The sequence below is a fragment of the Cydia amplana genome, chromosome 12 (genome assembly GCF_948474715.1).
Source record: "Cydia amplana chromosome 12, ilCydAmpl1.1, whole genome shotgun sequence".
NCBI classification, from domain to species: domain Eukaryota; kingdom Metazoa; phylum Arthropoda; class Insecta; order Lepidoptera; family Tortricidae; genus Cydia; species Cydia amplana.
In genome coordinates, this window is record NC_086080.1 from 6,037,663 (window position 1) to 6,055,751 (window position 18,089).

The 18,089-nt window shown below is 35.3% G+C and overlaps 1 protein-coding gene across 1 annotated transcript in view; it reads right to left on the bottom strand.

Moving 5' to 3' along the window:
• Positions 1 to 13,240, bottom strand: part of LOC134652857 (metabotropic glutamate receptor 2-like) — a 302,800-nt gene extending 289,560 nt beyond the window's left edge. Inside the window, exon 1 of the mRNA XM_063508055.1 lies at positions 13,122 to 13,240. The gene's annotated coding sequence lies outside the window, so the exon portion shown is untranslated. The remainder of the gene's footprint in view (positions 1 to 13,121) is intronic.
• Between the last annotated feature and the right edge of the window lie 4,849 nt (positions 13,241 to 18,089).

An 18,089-nucleotide genomic window follows, 5' to 3' on the forward strand; every position in this document is an offset into this window, starting at 1 on the left:
TTTACTGCACGAAAGAAAATATATCGTACAAAAGACAAGTTTAATGCCATACGGCATTATTTGCCTATAAAGTTTTCAGTTTATCATTCAAAATATTCCGTTTTCAACGCTTTTCATTGTATTATAAATCAAAAACACATAATGGTCGCCATTTACATTGAAACCTGTTTACAATTAAAACAAGTGCAATGAATATGTCGAAATTATGAATAAAATTTGTTTATGTTTCGTTAAATTATGTTTGCAGGACATACAATCATTAAACATTGTGCATTGTAAGTACATTGCGCGTAAACAATGAAAAATGTAAATTATTTAATTTATATAAATGCCATCGCACACTTATTCATTCGTGCGTTTGCATTGTCTACCGTAATAAACCTGTATAAAAAGTGACGGTGAAAATGAAAACATTCGAGTCTATTAAACTTCGAACTCCATTATGTATGTTGAAGCACGCTGTATAAAGTTCCATGAGTTACGTGACAAAGCAGTCCCTTGGGAGTCTATGGTGGAGCAACGAACTTGACCCCGGGTCGTGTTCGATTGGGGCGAATTCACTTTGGTTGTGTTCAGCGTGTCAAAACATAGACGTAGTACCTTCCGTGGTACCGTGGTACCGTGGTACCGTGGTACCGTGGTACCGCATACTCTAATTATGGGGCGGCGGCATACTCTGCCGAAGGCAATCGGTGCTATGAAAGAAGAAAGGTTAACAGGATGCCCTGTCATTAATTTTTTTTATTGGAAAAAATGTTTGTGTACCTATTAAAACATTCTGAAAGTAACGAAGATTATTATTACCCGTGAACAATATTCAAACTTTAAAATGTCAACTTGTTTGACGCGGGTCGTTATGCATTTCGCGCGTACCAGGTAGTTTCAATACCGCTCCGTGTCTGTCAAACTTCTACTGGGAGTATAAGTACTAAATAAATAAATAAATATTATATGACATTCTTACATAGATTGACTAGAAGTCCCACAGTAAGCTCAAGAAGGCTTTTGTTGTGGGTACTCAGATAACGATATATATAATATACAAATACATAGAAAACACCCAAGACTCAGGAACAAATATCTGTGTTAATCACACAAATAAATGCCCTTACCAGGATTCGAACCCAGGACCACGGCATAACAGGCAGGGTCACTACCCACTAGGCCAGACCAGTCGTCAAAAAGTACTAAAGGGTACGAATTAATGTTCACTGCAGTCTGATCTTTCAGAATACTGCATGTGGACGTTAACCTTTAAGTAATGAATGGTAGGTAGTTCGTATTTAATTACTTCGTGAATGAGTAATCGTTTATCGAGCAGCTATTGATATATGAATGACTTTTTAATACCTAATAAAGATTAAATTCAGTAAATATCTGTCCATATTATGAACTCGAATGTGCCACTATCAAAAACAAGATGGATTATTTTTTGTTGTCTACTAATAAAATATTAATAAAATCCAGACTATATATACGTGTTACTGCTGGGCACAGGCTTCCTTTACACGTGACAGGGCGTGATCGTGAGCTATACAGTGTGTGGCCTGTAACACGGGCGAATAATTAAAACGTAGATTCTACTCCTCAAACAATAAAACTTTTGTTCAACAACTTTTTGAAATTATGTAGTCTTAAGATTCCCTTCTTAAGAGTCCCTTTTTCAAACAAACTAAATAATATTTTCAATGTACTTTAAATTCCGTCTAATTGACATTGCCTGTCAGCCTTTTCATCGTACAGGCATAATCAATTTCGTGATACATTGCGTGTTCGAATAAATTTTAAAGTGTTTTAAAATCCAAACCACAAGTTATTTTTAAAAGTCGCTGAACAAACATTGTCTAGTTTGAGGAGTAGAATCTACGTTTTAATCATTCGCCCGTGTTACAGGCCACACACTGTAGATCCCAGTCCCCACGCTGGTCGATTGCGGGTTCGGGACCTCACAAACACCTTTGAATTTCTTCGCGGGTGCAAACAAAAACAAAACCTCCAATCCAAAACTTACATCGTGAGGGGATATATAGATATACATATGCCCTCACGATGTCTTCTTTCACTTAAAAGGAAAGTAGCTATATAGTAGTAATATCAAATGCAATTCCATATACAAAAGTTATGTAAAACTCATTGGTCAGGATTTTAGCCCGCGAACTCCGGAGACCTATTCTTTCTCGACCAGAAATGGCACTATTGACCGCTGACATATCAATAACAGTTTCAGAACAAGTTTAAATCAAAAATCGGGCTTCCACATTAAAAGTCGGAAACAAAAAGAATTAAAACTCCAAAGCATAATCTTTTTCTCTGACAACATCGTCAAAAAGCTTACAATTTAAGATGTTGTGTTCAAATTCAACCAAGTTGCAATAAGTCGTTACCGCGCTCGGTTTGCCGCCACCCCAACACAAAGTTCTGAACGGTTGTTGTTGCCTCAACCATAGAGAAATATAGTAAGACAAGAGTGCTCACTCCATACATCAGTTAAGTACTGTTACATCTATTGTCAAGTAGCAGTACTGATAGTTCCACTACTCGATGCTAGATGTAGACACTGAAATTAATAGTCTTTTTAGAATAGAATAGAATAGAATAGAAATAATTTTATTCGTGAGCACAAACACAAAATAGAAACAGATGTAACAGATATAAAAGAAATATAACAAGAGATATAACAGAGAATAAAAGGATAAAGTGCCGCGAAATGGTCTCATCTCAGCATGTTGCTGGCGACTTCCAGCGCTGATCTTCCGATGAGACCATCCGGTGAAACAATCACGACAGGTAACATGAAATGAATTTTTCGTACCTTAACTGATGTATGGAGTGAGCACTCTTGTCTTACTATATTTCTCTATGACTAAACCTAGCATCTTACGCTACAAGACTGCCCTGTGCTTGTAAGCCCAAGTTCAGAACAATCTACTTTGTGTTTAAGACTTCGACATCTAGTGATCTGCTATTAGTTTGGGGAGACACGTATTCCTACTTTGTAACTTACGTCGTGGTGGTATACTAAGTAAGTATGTAAATACATCATTTGTTACTTATTTCGACATGTTCGTGGAACGTTAAATCTACTTCCGACAGTCAATATGACGTCGGTCGTATACGTGCTTGCCTAAAAGTTTCAAACAATCATTTTAGAAAACTTTCGTTCTTAGGCCTTAGTTCGTATTGGTAATTAAATTGTACTATGATATTAATATCTTATGAATGCTATGGTAATTAATGTTATACATAAAGTAAAAAGCAACAAAGACGGGCTGATTATTAAAATATTTTTATAAAGTTTTCAACATATGTAGGTTGGCAGGCAGTTTTTCAACATTTTCTTTGTCAAGCGCTTGTCTGGTCAGTTTCCCAACGCGATATTTTATGATGTCAATAAATTATTATTATTGCGAGCCTATTGTGTCCCACTGCTGAGCAAAGGCCTCCCCCCTCTTCTTCCACTCCTCCCGATTTTGAGCTACATCTGGCCAGTCGCTCAAAAAGGAGTCTAAGTTATCCCGCCATCGCCTACGAGGTCTGCCGGATCTCCGGTTCGACTCACGGGGCACCCACTTTGTGGTTACCTTGGCCCATAAGTCATTCATGTTAATAAAGATGTAATAAATTTAAAAGACAAACTGATTTTAGACTTGTTTAAAACTTATCTTTATCCAAAAAAACTACTAGTGTCACATAAGTCCAGTGATTCGTTAATTTTCCAGCAATTTTGGTGCAGTAAAAATAAAGGATTTTCTTCAATTTTTTTCTATGGAGAGGATTAGTTAAGGTTAATATTACTGTTATTAACCCTAATTTTCTATTCCACCTAGATTAGGGCATTATTATATTATATAGCCCTTTATTCTGAACATATTTGTTGATTTTAGTAGTAATTTTAGTTTTGAATATTTATATGAAGTCTCTTAGTTCAGTGTGGCCTAAGAGACTTCATATAAATATTCAAAGGCCTCCTCCAAAGATTAGGGCATACAGATGCTTTTAACCAACAATGCTTCACTAAAATTGCTGGAAAATTAACGATCACTGCACATATATAACAAATCATATCTATTTGTAACTAATGTTTACCTATAATAACTTTTACACAAGTCTCACAACAAAAATAAAATCACTGTGTCCTACACAACTTCGTGAGATAAGAACTCTCAAAACGGAGAAGATAAAGAAACGGCGAAAAATGTTTTTGCGAAGACTGCGTACGTTTAGGGGTCCCACAGGGGCCTTGTACCAGACGGAAGCTTACACAGTTAGGTACTTCACTTTTGCAGATTACTTGCAATTCGGATAAAAGCGGGTGAAATATGCTGTTGTCTCACTGACGGACGTAATGGACGTAAAGTGTCATCCTATGGAACTTGCTAACTATGTAAACAAACTGCGATATTGAAACTGTCACAAAATATTAATTTACTAGTGACTTTTGTTTACATAGCAAGTTCCATACAATGACACTTTAGGTACGGAGACGTAGGTTTTTGGACCAGGCCAAAGAGAAAATCAACGTAGTGACTTAGTAGGAGCTCAAAACAGTGGCAGAGAGAATAACGGAATGGCGGTTACTCCACCGAGAAAAGCCAGGCTCTTAAGAATTATGATGTTGACTGACGGACATACAACAAATATATATAAAAGACAGCTAATGCGTTCCAACCGTTTCGAAAATACATGTAGGTATGTACCTAAATACATAATTACAGATAATTTCAGTTCATTGTGTTTTATAATGTAAGCAAATAGAAAAAAACATACTTTAGGCTCTTTTATAATATTATACGCATTTTGTATTGTTTTTGTGTCTTTTTTAATTCATATTGTGAAAAAAGGGTAGCAAAAAGACAATAAAACAAATAAAAAAGAAAATAACAATAACCATAAATCTGGGGGCACGGCAGTGCCCCCGCCAAGTCGACCAAAACAAAACAAAGAGGCACGTGTAATGCTCAAACTGCAATTAGCGCTAGCGTTATGTTCAATTAGAATTATTTTTAATAGCTGACGATGATTCTTATGTCATTATCAATATGCAGCCGTGCGATGGCCAAGTCATTATACGTATTACAAATTAAAGATATCTTATTGATACGGTTTTAACACCCCCTGGCACTGATTAAAATAATCGACTTGGTTTCACATTACATCTCAAAACTTTTTTGTAGTAGAAGCGTTGCGAGACTTGCACCTTTTTACATGTAATGTTTTGATGAGATATTTTTTTACAAGATGTGCATATGTGAATGGTGTCAATGTACCCAGAATATTAATTATTAGTTTTTAACTGACATTTATAATACTAAATTGTTAAACGTGTGTCAAAACCATTGATTCTTTACTTCAGCTTCGAAAAAGTCTAATAAGTTTTCGTTGAGAAATAATAACCTATAATGTAACTTCTAGAAAATGTAATGCCACTGACTGGTATTTTTTTTTTAGAAAATACTGTTCTATTAAGGAAAAGAACTGCCAATCAATTCAGTTCAATTTCAATTATGTATTTATTTGTTTCGAATCTGAGAGATCCATAATTATAGTGTTAATAGTACAACAAATCTTAAAAATACTTAATCAACCACATAACCTATTGTTAGAAACTACGAATCATTTTTTTTGTTACCTACGAGTAACAAAAAAAAATTAATATCAAAGCCCTAATAAAAGCGCTTATTTGTTTCCAATAAAATTACTTAACAAAGCTTTCGCTTATATTACAAGTTACAAGTTGTTATTTTATGGGTCCCACGTATTCGATTATTTGGGCAGCTTTGCCTTATATTGAACAAGAAATTTTCAAAGAAACTTCTGACGTGAAGTTTCTTACCGTCACGCACCCTGGCATAGTCGAGAGCCCGTACCATGAGTCACTGACAGTGTCAAAACTGACATTTACGCAATCGAGAACGTAATTTACTTTCTATACATCTCGTTTGCACTAATATGCGAGTACGAGCGAGATATACTTATATAGAAAGTAAATTACGTTCTCGACGGCATTTCGTCGGTGCGAATAAAAAAATCGCTATGTGTTTTTTACGATTTTTTGATTTTGGCATATTCTAATTCCTTTTTCATTTTCCCGTCGACCTATATCAATATTTTTTTTATATCTATATTAGTTTTGAAAATAACTAACAAAATTTGTACAAAAAAATAGCTATGTGTTGTTTTTTGCACATAACGAAATTAAATGCCTTGTTTTCCGTCGAGGGTGATGGCGATAATGTTGCACATGGCGATTTATTGACCCTAAAATCCGCTATGTATATGTATGTATCTCGTGCTTCGTTACTTTGGCAACAAATCGCTATGTGTAAACTTTACACATGACGATTTTAAGTGAACCAAATTTAAGTCGCTATGTAGCAAAATTCTGGTTAAAATAATTTATATTGTAAAAATTTACGAAAAAAACTGTTTATTTTTTGCATAAGTATCATCTAAAAACCATTGATCTACCAGAAAAAAAATACAGGTGTAACAAATATATTACAAACAGGAAAATAAACAGTTTTTTTTGTCTCCTGTAAAGTAGCTAAAAAATACATGGCGATTTTTTAATCGCACCGACGTTATGTCAGTGCCAAACTGATGGTAGCCGTAGACGTCTGGGAAGCAATTTAAACTTAGATTTTTCCAAAAGTATGACAATTTGTTGTCATTGAGCCGTGCGTCTAGTTCGCGCTAAACAATACATATCTTACGAGAACGCGCAAAATGTAAAATAAAAGTAAATAAGAGGGTTCTCCAGAAGGTTATAGTCGGTCTCAAAATTAATAATTTCAGCACCTGTTTTTCTACTGTTAAGAACGTGTTATTCCTTACATTACAATATGGTACTTACATAAAAAAAATATTTTATTTATGAAATTAGCTTTATGTTTAGTCTTATTATTACTTAATTTAGTTTTTAATATCTTTTAGTAGGTTCTTTGCGCTATAAATTCCTTAAAACACAGAACATGGTCGAATTCCGGTAACGGCGTCTATTTAAAATAAATAAATAAAATAAAAAATGTTTTATTGCCACAAGTACCACAAAAAAAAAATACACGAGAAAAACAATCTTTATTTCACAATTATACAAAAACATGCACAAAAATTTTATAACGGTATTAGGCAATGGGTACCAATCTCAGCTTTTGCCAGATATATGTCTAGATATATACCCAGCGCTGATATTCAGACAGGTCCCTTTATGACAGGTCGGTCTTTACATACAGGATGTACAACACCCAGTACCTACACTGGTCATTGTAATAATAATATATGCGAACGGCGCGGCTGTTGTGTGTGTGTGTGTGTGTGTGTGTGTGTGTGTGTGTGTGTGTGTGTGTGTGTGTGTGTGTGTGTGTGTGTGTGTGTGTGTGTGTGTGTGCGTGCGTGTGTGTATATGAGTGACTTAGACTGATTAATGAACCAAATATGTACTATGTATATATTATATATATATATGTTTTATTAGTTATATTTATATTAAGTAGTAAATAGTAAATGGCCTATGAGCACTAATAGTTCTCAAATTTAATTATGGACGCTTCTTACGTACATACCTATTGACAAGAGATTCAATTGTGTAGATATATCATCAAAACATAAGCCTTTTTGAGTTAATCGAATTTAAACTGTAACAGTTTAAATTTGATCACAACAGTTGTGAGACATACTAACATTGAATTTTTTTCCGTTTGCCTAGGTAGTTTTGTGAAAAGTTCTCATATGATATCAACTGGTAACTGGGGATCGCTCTGTTTCGTTACCTACAACAGAATTTTTAATAGGTATTCCAGATCAGCCATTTTATGAAACATTTTGGTCGTCCACCCCTAAAAAAATATTCGTTAGTAAAAACACGGTGCATATGCAAAATGAAAATGAATACTCAGAGGGTAACTAGAATTACGAACTTCTACCGGCGTTGCTGGAAAAGTTTCGGTTGGCATTTCTGAATATATTACGTTACTTTCATGAATATTTATGGTACAACATGCATTTCACAATCGGTGAAAATGCTGTTATCTATTTCCGGATTTTAACATATGACTTGTCCTACTAATTTTGTGGTGTTTGTTTCTGAAAATGTTCTTAGCTTTGTAATGTATTAACTTAAATCAAATTAATTTTAACGGCCATAATGTCAGAAGTTTTAAAAACAGGGCGAATTGTTATCTAAAAACTAATTGCTATAGCTAACAATCCCCATGGACATAATAACTCAAAGCAATAAAATATGTTTCACACTTAATTTTCACTAAGAATGTACGACTCGAAACATGTCTACTTACTTAGTGCCGGTCAAAAGGTTCCTTCCGATGGTACCTATTCACGAGCGGCAGCGGTAGTGTCCTCATAACTTACTGCGATCTTGACTAAATTGGTCCGCCTTGTAGTGGTTCTTTCCACGCTACGTTTTTCGCTGGGTATACCTAATTGCCTTAGAAAACCCTTTTGACCCAGCGTCTATCGGTTCTACAATTAATAATTGTTGTATTTCAATTTATGAAGTGAGCTAAAATAGTTCCTCATTTCGCTTCTCCAATGTTATGTGATTGAATCTTGTCAGTACTGTAATTACTATTATTATCATCAATGTACCAATATTAGTTTAGTATCTATTATACCACACAATTTATACCTCAATCCGATGACAATGCCGCTTAAATATTCTTAGTTTATAAATCTCAGTGGGAATTGTCCCAGGATGTAGGTTGCACTTATTAATGTATAAACCTATGTCCTATTTTTGTATTATCTGCCTATGTCTGTTTTTTTCCCCAATAAAGAAAATAAAATAAAATAAAATAGAGAGACTAACGAGAACAATAATTTTGAAGGCTGGCTTGCGTTTTGTTGATTACTAATCAGTCATCACTAATCTTTTAAGTGCTACCTAAATGCCACGAGTTACCGATGTGTATTGATTAGTATTTGCATGTATTAGAGTTTAAAACTATAAGTAGGTAAGTAACAAGTAACATTAATTATAAAGCCGCTGAGCGGTGTAGAGGTAAAGTATTTCAAAAAGACTCTTTTTTTCCATTCGCATGTAAAATTTCATTCCAATTCTTGTTTTTTTGCGAGCCTGATTAAGCAACAGAAATCCAAATAATATTTAATTATTTAAACGGCTTAGACCCACAAACCGGAAGTACGATTTATAAAACCTACAAGTATATTAGTAGGATTCATAAAATACATAATGTAAATTTACATTCAGCCTTACACTTTTTGACTAAGCTTTACAGTAAACTCAAGAAGGCTTGTGTTGTGGGGAGACAACAATTTATATAACACACAAATACTTAAATACATAGAAAAAACCCATGACTCAGGAACAAATGTCTGTGCTCATCACACAAATAAATAACTTTATCGGGATTCGATCATCAGCTTAATAGACAGGGTCATTACCGACAAGGCCAGACCGGTCATCAAATACTAGGTGTGGTAAACCTCGAAACTCCATTTTCATTGCGTCGTTTCTGGCGTTAGCGGCTCATTTAGTTTTCAGTCCTTGGTGCTTTAATAGTTAGGTTAGTAATTACGTCTAATTGGTCAACTGTGTAGGTACACACTCGTCGACATAGCACGTTTTCCCGGTAGCCCGCAGCAAACGGAATAATGCAAACGTTTTTAAGGTTCTGTAGGGTAAAAACGGGACCCTATTACTAAGACTCCGCTGTCCGTCCGTCCGTCCGTCTGTCACCAGGCTGTATCTCACGAACCGTGATAGCTAGACAGTTGAAATTTTCTCAGATGATGTATTTCTGTTGCCGCTATAACAACAAAAAATAGTAAAAAGAGAATAAAATAAAGCTTTAAGTGGGGCTCCCATACAACAAACGTGATTTTTGACCGAAGTTAAGCAACGTCGGGCGGGGTCAGTACTTGGATGGGTGACCGTTTTTTTTGCTTGTTTTGCTCTATTTTTTGTTGATGGTGCGGAACCCTCCGTGCGCGAGTCCGACTCGCACTTGGCCGGTTTTTTTTTTGTTGCCTGCTTGAAGTAATGGGTGCTAGGCGACGATATAGGTACATATACTACAGAATATATTTTTATTGGAGTACTACAATATAGGGCATAATTTTTTCCGTAAAAATGTAATAATTTGAATAATAAGGATACTTAATACAGAAATACATTTATAATATTCTTACCAGTAATTATAAATAATTTAAAATATTAATCCCTTGACTTGAAATTGGTCTATGGGAGTAGGATTATAGTTTAAATCAAATATATGATTTTAAAAAGGTTTACTGGTAGGTAAGTAAGGTAACAGGTAATTAGCAGAAAATATTATTTAAAATATAATAATATTCAACTTAGTTAAATCTTAACTTAGTTCCGCACTTCCAAATTTTAATAACACCAGAGGAGAGGAAATTAAGCGAAGATTCAATTAAATTATCCATTAAACGGTATACCTCAAACGTCGATTTTAATTAATAAACTGTTATAATTTAATAATAAATATTAAACTTTAATAATATAGGCACCTAATTAATAAACTTTGGAATTTTTCGTCATTTATATGGCAAATGACAACAATTTAGGTACTTGTTTGAACTCAGAGTTAGTTGGCTAACCCTAGAACACACAAGTGCCCTAAGGAGTGCTCTAAATTGCTTTCTTTTATTTATTGAAGGAAACTATATTTCCGAGCTCATGTAACCCGGCAACCTTCAAATCAAGGGTGAACAGGCACCTTCTGGGCAGGCTCGCTCCATCGTAGGCCACGTCTTCGCCTCGGCTAGTCTGTGGCCATGAGTAAGCCCATTTATAATATAAAAAAAAAACTCACTTTCACGTAAAATCCACATCGAAATCGGTCCATCTGTTGGAGATTTACGATGCCACAGACAGACAGACAGGCAGACATTGGCGTCAAATATAAAACACCCCTCTTTTTGCGTCGGGGGTTAAAAATGTATATATAAACGGGTTAGTTCCAATGTGTAATTTTTCAATCTATGTAGGTACCTATTTACTGTAATATTTGTGTTTCATCTACGACTTACTTACTCATCGCGGCAAAATTTCCGGTTCTCTTTCGATTTAGCTGTTTACTTTCCCCAATAGCAATCTCCGGATTTCCGCATTCGGGATTTAATCGCTTTACGTAAAGCGATGTGTAGAAATGATATTGCGGTATTCACAATATCTTATTTATTTACTATAGCTACAGTTAACTACTACCTATTCAGTATGTCCCTGAGCATTGGGGCTTTAAATTCAGGGCTCGATTCTACTGGCTAAACTGGCTATACTTTTATTACACGGGTAACCTATTATTTATTGGTGTAAGTAGAAAAGAAATCAGAATACTTGTGCTAATTATTAAATGACTGCTCTTTCACCAAAGTTAGTTATGTTAATATATTATTTAATATAATTTACATTGATTGAAATAAAAAATAATTATTACATTATCATGGTTAATGGATGCTTAACAAAAAATAATATATAATTGTACTAAAATTGCCTCTTAATTTTTTTTGGATTATACTTTACATACGATGCGTGCGACAGAGCAGGTTTTTAAGAAATAAAGGGATTTAATAAGGTGCAATATACGTACCTATATCATTTTTTTCATCTCTGATCTATAATTCAAAAGTTTCTGTTACCCGAAATAAATTATAAGTATATTAATATTTCTCTGTCTTTTTTATTTTTATTAGACAAGTAAAACTTTTGTATATGTTTTGTAATATATATTTTATTATATAAAAACAGTAGGTATCATCATTGGCCTTAGCGTCTAAATGCAGACGATTTATGGTGTAAAACAGGAGAAATATCCTATTACACCGCCTGGGATGAAATTAAGGAAACGCAGGGATGCCCAGCACCTGCATTACCCTCTCGGCTTCACTGTCTTATCCCACAGGAAAGGCGAGCCAATACGTGTGGAGACAGGTCAGCTGCAGGAATCTGCCGCTTATTTGAGGTTGGACCCTACTTGCACCTTAGAGAAACTCCATTCCGGGTTTTATTAGGGTTCCGTAGCCAAATGACAAAAAACGGAACCCTTATGGATTCGTCATGTCTGTCTGTCTGTCTGTCCGTCCGTATGTCACAGCCACTTTTTTCCGAAACTATTAAGAACTATACTGTTGAAACTTGGTAAGTAGATGTATTCTGTGAACCGCATTAAGATTTTCACACAAAAAATAGAAAAAAAAACAATAAATTTTGGGGGTTCCCCATACTTAGAACTGAAACTCAAAATTTTTTTTTTCATCAAAGCTATACGTGTGGAGTATCTATGGATAGGTCTTCAAAAATGATATTAAGGTTTCTAATATCATTTTTTTCTAAACTGAATAGTTTGCGCGAGAGACACTTCCAAAGTAGTAAAATGTGTATCCCCCCCCCCTGTAACTTCTAAAATAAGAATATGATAAAACTAAAAAATATATATGATGTACATTACTGCAAACTTCCACCGAAAATTGGTTTGAACGAGATCTAGTAAGTAGTGTTTTTTTTTGGGGTTCCCCATACTTAGAACTGAAACTCAAAATTTTTTTATTCATCAAACTCATACGTGTGGGGTATCTATGGATAGGTCGTCAAAACTGATATTGAGGTTTCTAATATCATTTTTTTCTAAACTGAATAGTTTGCGCGAGAGACACTTCCAAAGTGGTAAAATGTGTCCCCCCCCCCCCCTGTAACTTCTAAAATAAGAGAATGATAAAACTAAAAAAAATATATGATGTACATTACCATGCAAACTTCCACCGAAAATTGGTTTGAACGAGATCTAGTAAGTAGTTTTTTTTAATACGTCATAAATCCCCTAAATACGGAACCCTTCATGGGCGAGTCCGATTCGCACTTGGCCGCTTTTTTTTGGAGTATCCTTCTCCTAGATGGATTGCAAACCCATCAACAACACATCAAAAACAGTAGGTATATCTAATTATTAATTTGCAATCTATATAATATGTGTCTGAATGATCTATAATAAGTGTAGGAACGAAAATAAAAATTGGCTATATTAAATAATAATATGTTTGTCATTTAGACAATGAAAAAACTGTCAATAATAACCTAAGAACCAATTTACCAAACATCCAAAAAAGTACCAAAACCCACTTACCTTTTTTAATTGCCCCAAATAAACATGACTCCAAAACTAACCGTCAATTGAATCACAAAAAAACAAAACATATACGTAGGGAAACACAAAGAGCGAGAACTGGGTAAGTCGCGATGTTTCAGGGGGCGAGCGACGCGGCCTGTCTGCCTGAGGAACGCGGAGCAACTGAAGGGTAGCATGTAATAGGGCACCGTGCCCATGTAAAGCCTAGGGGCCCTATTCGGATTTTGAAATAGACATCTACTAGATATCTTTTAGACGTCACCAAAATACGATAACGATATGTTTAAGATCTAATCTGTCAAATTTGACATTTCTGCGATTCTGGAGATACTCTTGAACGATTTCCACACGATATGACTTAGAGATCCAATTCACATCTAATAGATATCTAACACTATCTAACGTAAAAGTGACATTGGTTGCCCGAATTGAGCTGCAAAAGAAAACTAGTTGAAATCTGAACTATAACGTATCTAGAATGGATCTAGTACGTGTCGTCTCTTGTGAATATCTTGAAGTTCGAATACGGCAGTAGCTTTACTGGCTTAAGGGTCCCTAGAGAGAAATTGACATTGTTAGAAACATTCCTAACTGCTGTTTTGTCATAAAAGCGTATGTTATACCACAGTTTATACGCTTAAAATATCAAGCAACGTGTTACGTGTGAGAAGACATGCGTTTGGCTTGTATAAGGCGCAATGGATGTGTAAAAGGTGCAAATTTCAATTTTATTATTTAACAAAACCTACAAGAACCGTATGTCTGATGTGGTCGAATTTGTATTCAATTATTGTTAAATGCGGTATGAAGTATAAAATGGTGTGAATTCTTATTTTTATTCTGTGAATTAAGTCCATTCCTATGGGTAGACAATTATATTATATTCGTTTGATCGAAAAACTAAAGAAAAATACCTTAGGGCTTCATGCACTATAATGTTACGACGCTACGGGCGTAGGCGTAGCGCTACGGCTGCCGTTACGGCAAAACAGCGTATCTTATTACATACGCCCTGTCTAGATACGCTCTGCCGTATTCGAACTTCAAGATATTCACAAGAGACGACACGTACTAGATCCATTCTAGATACGTTATAGTTTAGATTTCAACTAGTTCTCTTTTGCAGTGCAATTCGGGCAATCAATGTCACTTTTACGATAGATCGTGTTAGATATCTATTAGATGTGAATTAGATGAATTAGATCTGCTAGTAATATCTTGTGGAAATCGTTCAAGAGTATCTCCAGAATCGCGGAAATGTCAAATTTGACAGGTTATATCTTAAACATATCGTTATCGTATCTTGGCGATGTCTAAAAGATATCTAATAGATGTCTATTACAAAATCCAAATCGGGCCCGCTGTCTTGCCGTAAGAGCGTACGAGCGTAGTTTATTAGCGAGTAATAAATAAAGCACACAAACTTTGGACGGAAGTCGTTAACACTTAATAAAGTGAAGTCGAAAGAGCGAGAAACATCGTGCACAGTCCAAACTTACAAACTCCAGATATTTGCATGTATAGTTAACACTACAGGCAGGCAGGATTACGAGCGGTAATCGAATTCTAATGGCCCGTTTCGGATTTTGAAATACAGTGTGTGGCCTATAACGCGGGCGAAAAATTAAAACGTAGATTTTACTCCTCAAACAATAAAACTTTTGTTCTACAACTTTTTGAAATTATGTAGTCTTAAAATTGTCCCTTTTTCAAACAAACTAAATAATATTTTCAATGTACTTTAAATTCCGTCTAATTGGCATTGCCCGTCAGTCTTGTCACCGTACAGGCATAATCAATTTCGTAATACATTGCCTGTTCGATTAAATTTTAAAGTGCTTTAAAATACAAACCACAAGTTATTTTTAAAAGTCGCTGAATAAACATTGTCTACGAGTAGTTTGAGGAGTAGAATCTACGTTTTAATTTTTCGCCCGCGTTATAGGCCACACACTGTAGACATCTAGTAGATATCTTTTAGACATCACCAAGATACGATAACGATATGTTTAAGATCTAACCTGTCAAATTTGACATTTGCGTGATTCTGGAGATACTCTTGAACGATTTCCACAGGATATGACTTAGAGATCCAATTCAAATCTAATAGATATATAATTCTATCTAACGTAAAAGTGACATTTGTTGCCCGAATTGCGCTGCAAAAGAGAACTAGCTGATATCTAAACTATAACGTATCTAGAATGGATCTAGTACCTACGTGTCGTCTCTTGTGAATATCTTGAAGTTCGAATACGGCAGTATGATTTGTTATGGTTTCGATATTGCCATGATCATGATCGGCTGTGCTTGTTGGTGCTTATATATTCACTGTAAATAGTGTCAAGGTCAACATTTATTTACGCTTTATCTAATCTAATACCTTTAAACGAGCAATTCTTGTTTATTTATTTATTTATTTATATATATATATATATAAATATATTTCGGGGATCTCGGAAACGGTTCTAACGATTTCGATTAAATTTGCGGGGGTTTTCGGGGGCGAAAAATCGATCTAGCTAGGTCTTATCTCTGGGAAAATGCTCATTTTTGAGTTTCTCTATGTTTTCCAAGCAAAGCTCGGTCTCCCAGATATTGAATCCCGATACCTATGAGATGAGATGATGAGAGATCATAATGTCCCACAATTGACCACGACGAAGCCTATATTGAACCATTTACAACACCGCGTTCCACATATTACAAGCTAAAATTAAAATCGTCTGTCACCTAACGCGGCGTAACACGATAAAGAAAAAAAGTTCATTATCTGACACGTTAATTTCGGTCAAAAGAGGCCTTTGACGCAAGTTGTAAACTGGAACGAGGGTATTTGCATAATTTCAGCGGTTTTTTTGGCGGGAGAAAACCTGCCTTATCGGGGCTGACAAAATTGTTTGGTGGTCGGTAATACTTTTACGAGATACGGCCGCGGGGATGGGTAGGAATAGGAAAGTCCGGGTGAAGAATTTTTGCGACTCGTGAAAATAAGTTATGGGAAAAATTCTACGGTCCCTTTTTGTCAATTGGCTTAAACCTGTACAAACTAGAAATTAACACTTCCAAAAGTAAAATTATCTACTAATATTATAAATTAAATATGCAATGGTCAATACTTAAACATAGTGTTGAAAAGAACAGTAGTAAAGACTAGTAGTATTACATAAATAGGTACTTATATATTATTATAATTCTCCTTATAGGAAAGTAGGTATACGCCGCTTCTTATCTCATACTTAAACGCAGTATGTTGTGTAATCCAAGAAATATGTTAGTAATAAAAAGTTACGCAGCTCTCGCACAATTTATAAAAGCACAAAGTGTGCTTAATACTATGCAGGAAAAGTAGTTTCTATTTTTGAATTTTCGTACAATCGCCTTCAGATATATCAACAAAGTGTTCAGAAATATCTGACCAAAGCCTCTATGATCAAGATGTTAAAGTCCATGTTTACATATTTTTGAGCACCTTGGCCGCTCCGATACATCTGATGGCAGTACAAAACAGAAGCTGGGCAAGTAAACAACAAACACTACTTTGTATGTAACGAGCTCGGCTGCAGGATAAATAGGTACAATAATAGTAACAATTTTACTTTAACAGTAGGTACTTAAAGTTTATGGTTAAATAAAATGTTACCGAAGTTTAAAAATAGAACCAACAAAGTCAAGTGGTAAGTAAGGGGTACGGATTATAAACCGAAGGTATGGTTCGAACCCCGGCTTGTACCTATATACCTATTCGTAGTATATCAAACGACTCGCTGTTATTTCTCGAAACAAACGTAAGAAATATTATTTTATGTTTACCAGACCAGCTATCATGGTCGTCTTTTTATCACCTGTCATGCTATGCGTCACTTTCGCACTTACATATTTGTTAGAACGTGACAGCCATGGTGACAAATGATAAAGAGCCGGCCATCATAGCCCTACAGGTTCGAGCGCTTCTCACGAATGAGCAAGTTTCTGAAGCGATTCTCACCAAGCTCTTCGATGCGTTGTAGGTAACTCACGTCTTATCGCAACTCGATATCAAACCATGAATTGACGCCAGGCCAACGCTACTTTCGTGCACAGAGCCAATAGCCGGCCTTGTAATTTAATTAAATAGGTGAAATGAATCTTTCAAGAGGTATTTTCTTTCTTAGCCCATTCAGCGCTAATCACCACACGTTCTCGTCTTGTTTTTAGTTTGCTGTTTAAACACTGTTTTTTTTTTTAATTAGCTGCCATTTTTTAGTCTTTAATTACATAAGATCTAGTTCATCTTCTATCACTTTTTCGAGTCATATTGATGGTTATAAGTTTTTTCTTTGTTTTCTTACACATAAATAAATTATATCCCCCTACATTCCCTAACCATGTCATATACGTTAATTGGCATTCCAATGAGTGGGCGTCTCTCCGTAATATAGTGGGTCTGTTTGAGAGCCCTTTGGGTATTACAAATACTTGGAATACCACGAGCATCCTTTGAAATATATTAGCAATTACAGTTAAGATTTCATTATACTTATCAAAAAGTATAAAATACAGTAAAAACTAACACTTTTGACATTATTTTCCGGTATTTCGGCACTGATATGAGCACCGTCTTCACGGAGTAAATAACATCCAGCGGAATGTAATCCACTCAATTAATATTGTGCCATTAATTAATGTCTGCCACAACACATGTCACAACAAAAAATATGGCATCGCTTAACCGCCATGTGGTTATTAGGCTGCCACAAGCGGCTCTCCGAAACTAAATCTACGCAATGCCTAAAACTTCTATCCAATAACACGTACATAGCTCTGTTCACAGCTTCAAACAATTTCGTACTCAGCATTTGCCAGACGCGTATTCTAGCCCATTCTGGGCACGTGGCCACCCATATATTATAGTACGGGTATTATGGCCCTTGGTCCCTCATAGAATCGCGGCCACGGGCCTTCTTAACCGACATTTAAAAGGGA